Consider the following 3,832-nt stretch of genomic DNA (forward strand, 5'->3'; position numbering starts at 1 on the left):
AAGTGCTCAGCTGCCCGGTTTAGTGCTCAGAGACACGGGCGTTTTCGAGTGTCATGATTGTGATCCTGGCGGTAAATGTCATTGTTGACAGCTTTGACCACATTATATTGTGCGTCTACGAAAAGGGTCATTTCCTTCTCCTACCGCTCGCGGAGCCCACGGAACGGCGGGATCATTGATGTTGTTGCTCAATTTTCCTGATTTTCCTTTTCTTGGTATTTTATTTCTACGTTATTTTCTGTGCGTTCTTGTTACATTATTTTTTTCCGTTCTTTTTTTACCATCCATTTTTTGGTCTTCTGTTTCCGTCTGGATGATCCGCGTGTATCTTATGCTTTTCTCGATGTTATGTTCTTAACTCTCCTTTATTCGGTGTTCCATCTTATATTATCCTTTTTTGTCCGGTTCTAAATTCATATTCTTCTCGTGCGTTCGCTTTTATTATCCTTTTATTGTTGATTCCCCTTGGTGGAATGTCTACGACGCCTATAACGAACTCCACCTGCCCGGTTGGTTGGTTGCGTGTGTGTGTGTGTGTGTTTGGTTGGTTTGAATTCGGAGTTTTCCTTCTCCTAGGAGGGCTGCCTACCACGGCTAACGACCCCCTCCTGCCCGGGTTTGTGGTCAGAGTTATCCTTCTCCTAGGTGAACTGCTCACGCTAACGAGCTCCACCTGCCCGGGTTTGTTATCGGAGTTTGCTCTCCTAGGTGAACTGCTTACGCTAACGAGCTCCACCTGCCCGGGTTTGTAATCGGAGTTTGCTCTCCTAGGTGAAGTGCTCACGCTAACGAGTTCCACCTGCCCGGGTTTGTGATCGGAGTTTGCTCTCCTAGGTGAACTGCTTACGCTAACGAGCTCCACCTGCCCGGGTTTGTGATCGAAGTTTGCTCTCCTAGGTGAACTGCTTACGCTAACGAGCTCCACCTGCCCGGGTTTGTAATCGGAGTTTGCTCTCCTAGGTGAACTGCTTACGCTAACGAGCTCCACCTGCCCGGGTTTGTAATCGGAGTTTGCTCTCCTAGGTGAACTGCTTACGCTAACGAGCTCCACCTGCCCGGGTTTGTGATCGGAGTTTGCTCTCCTAGGTGAACTGCTTACGCTAACGAGCTCCACCTGCCCGGGTTTGTTGTTCGAAGTTGTCCCTCTCCTAGACAGATTGCCTACCACGGCTAACGAGCTCCACCTGCCCGGGTTTGTTGTTCGGAGTTGTCCCTCTCCTAGGCAGATTGCCTACCACGGCTAACGAGCTCCACCTGCCCGGGTTTGTTGTTCGGAGTTGTCCCTCTCCTAGGCAGATTGCCTACCACGGCTAACGAGCTCCACCTGCTCGTGTTTGTTGTTCGGAGTTGTCCCTCTCCTAGGCGAATTGCCTACCACAGCTAACGAGCTCCACCTGCCCGGTTTTGTAATCAGAGTTTGCTCTCCTAGGTGAACTGCTTACGCTAACGACCTCCACCTGACCGGGTTTTTTGTTCGGAGTTTGCTCTCCTAGGTGTATTGCCTATGACGGCTCACGAGCCCAACCTGTCCGGGTTTTTTGTTCGGAGTTTGCTCTCCTAGGTGTATTGCCTATGACGGCTCACGAGCCCAACCTGTCCGGGTTTTTTGTTCGGAGTTTGCTCTCCTAGGTGTATTGCCTATGACGGCTCACGAGCCCAACCTGTCCGGGTTTTTTGTTCGGAGTTTGCTCTCCTAGGTGTATTGCCTATGACGGCTCACGAGCCCAACCTGCCCGTGTTTGTTGTTCGGAGTTGTCCTCTCCTAGGCGAATTGCCTACCACAGCTAACGAGCTCCACCTGCCCGGGTTTGTAATCGGAGTTTGCTCTCCTAGGTGAACTGCTTACGCTAACGAGCTCCACCTGCCCGGGTTTGTAATCGGAGTTTGCTCTCCTAGGTGAACTGCTCACGCTAACGACCTCCACCTGCCCGGGTTTGTGATCGGAGTTTGCTCTCCTAGGTGAACTGCTCACGCTAACGAGCTTCACCTGCCCGGGTTTATTTTTCGGAGTTTGCTCTCCTAGGCGAATTGCCTACCACGGCTAACGAGCCTCACCTGCCCGGTATATTGTTCGGAGTTTGCTCTCCTAGATGGACTGCCTACCACGGCTAACGAGCCCCATCTACCCGTGCAAATCTCCAGTACCTCCGCGGACGCCCCGTGGAACACCAAGGTGTCCTTCGGGGAGCCCTCCAGTACTGCCACGCTCGCCAGGGAGACCTTGGGCTCGCTGGCGCTCCTTATCCCTGCCGAGGCTCAGGGAGGGCGAATGCAAGTACTCTCTTCTTAAAACTATCAGACTGGATTATGAAATTAATCGCAAGTAGTGTGAATGCGCTGCTCACCGCGTTTACCGTTTCTGGGATGGAAAGTCGAAGGGCCTCGGGAATGCGCACAGAACGTCCGAAAACTTAATCTGTTTCCCTCTTTCTTTCTTACTTCCCCTATTTCTTTTTCATTATATGTTCCATATCTTTAGTAGTATGTTTTACTATTCATTTATTTATGATTTCGCTCTTATTATACAGATAATTAAGTAGAAAATGTCAGGAGGGGGAAATGTCCAGAAGGGAATGTGTCCGGGGGGAACATGTTTGGCACCCTCTACTACTACTACCATTACTTATGCTACTACTACTACTACTACAACTACTACTACTATACTACTACTACTGCTGCTACTACTGCTACTATTACTTAACAATTTGCAATATGGTAAGGCCAACGTTTGATATCGTTTGTCTTATGTAAAATCTGAAGGGTTTTTCATAGTCACGGATGAAGACAGGGCCGTAAACCTCACAGTCCATCGTAGGCCCTCCACTAATGGCCGGGGGCCCCCCAGCTAAATGTTAATGTTTATAAGAACTAGGAGGGAGATGTGCCAGCTGACGTTATTGCACTGTAAAAGGAGAGACGATGAAGGAGACGAGAATGAGGAGGAGAAAGAGAAGCTGATGGTGGTGGAGGAGGAGGAGGAGGAGGAGGAGGAGGAGGAAGACTAACCCCTTTTCACTCTATGAGGCAACAGACAGAATAAGGAAGGAGGCGTTTGTGCTGACCCCATACTAAGTATTTTTTTCCCTTTAGACCAATTCTCTCTCTCTCTCTCTCTCTCTCTCTCTCTCTCTCTCTCTCTCTCTCTCTCTCTCTAAAAAAAAAATAGAGGAAGAGAATGAAGATGAGATGGGAGATGATAGAAAGAATAACAAAAGAAAGGAAAATGAGAAAAGAGAGAAAAGAAGAGAGAATAATGGACATGAAGAACGTAAAGTAGGAGAGAACGTGAGAATAAAGTTAATATAATAATAAAACTGAAGACAGAACAGGAAGAAAGGAAGGAATGATAATGGTTAACATAATAATAGAGGAGAAAGATAAGAAAGGAGAAAAGGGAGATAGGATAAAAGTTAATATTGTAAGAGAACAGAAAGAAAGAATTGGGAGGGAAGGGAGAAAATAATGATAAAAAAAACTAAATGGACAAGAAACCAAGGAGGAAAGAAGGATGGAATTAATAAAAGTTGCAAAGGAGGATAAAAAAATGGATTAGATAAGAGAGCAGAAATGAAAGTAGACAGGAAGGAAAGAGAGGAATATAAAGGTAAATACGATAAAGGAGCAGGAAAGAAGGAATAGAGGATACGAGTTAACAGGATAAGGCAGCAGGAAGTAAAGCAAGACGGAGGGAAGGAAGGAAGGGAGGAAGAGAAAAGAAGTTAATGTGATAAGAGAACAGGAAGGAATAAAAGGAGAATAAAGGTTAAGAGAATAATTGAACAGATAAAGAAAAGAGGGAAGCGAGAGATAGAGAGGAAATGATAGGAAGTGA

General features: G+C 47.0%; 1 long non-coding RNA gene across 1 annotated transcript; it reads right to left on the reverse strand.

Moving 5' to 3' along the window:
* Window positions 1-201: 201 nt before the first annotated feature.
* Window positions 202-906, reverse strand: LOC126980987 (uncharacterized). Its single transcript, XR_007733693.1, has 2 exons — window positions 800-906; window positions 202-736 (listed from the first exon to the last, which is right to left on the reverse strand). It is a non-coding gene; the product is annotated as an uncharacterized LOC126980987 (long non-coding RNA).
* Window positions 907-3,832: the final 2,926 nt, after the last annotated feature.

The sequence above is a fragment of the Eriocheir sinensis genome, chromosome 46, assembly GCF_024679095.1.
Source record: "Eriocheir sinensis breed Jianghai 21 chromosome 46, ASM2467909v1, whole genome shotgun sequence".
In the NCBI taxonomy this organism is placed as follows: domain Eukaryota; kingdom Metazoa; phylum Arthropoda; class Malacostraca; order Decapoda; family Varunidae; genus Eriocheir; species Eriocheir sinensis.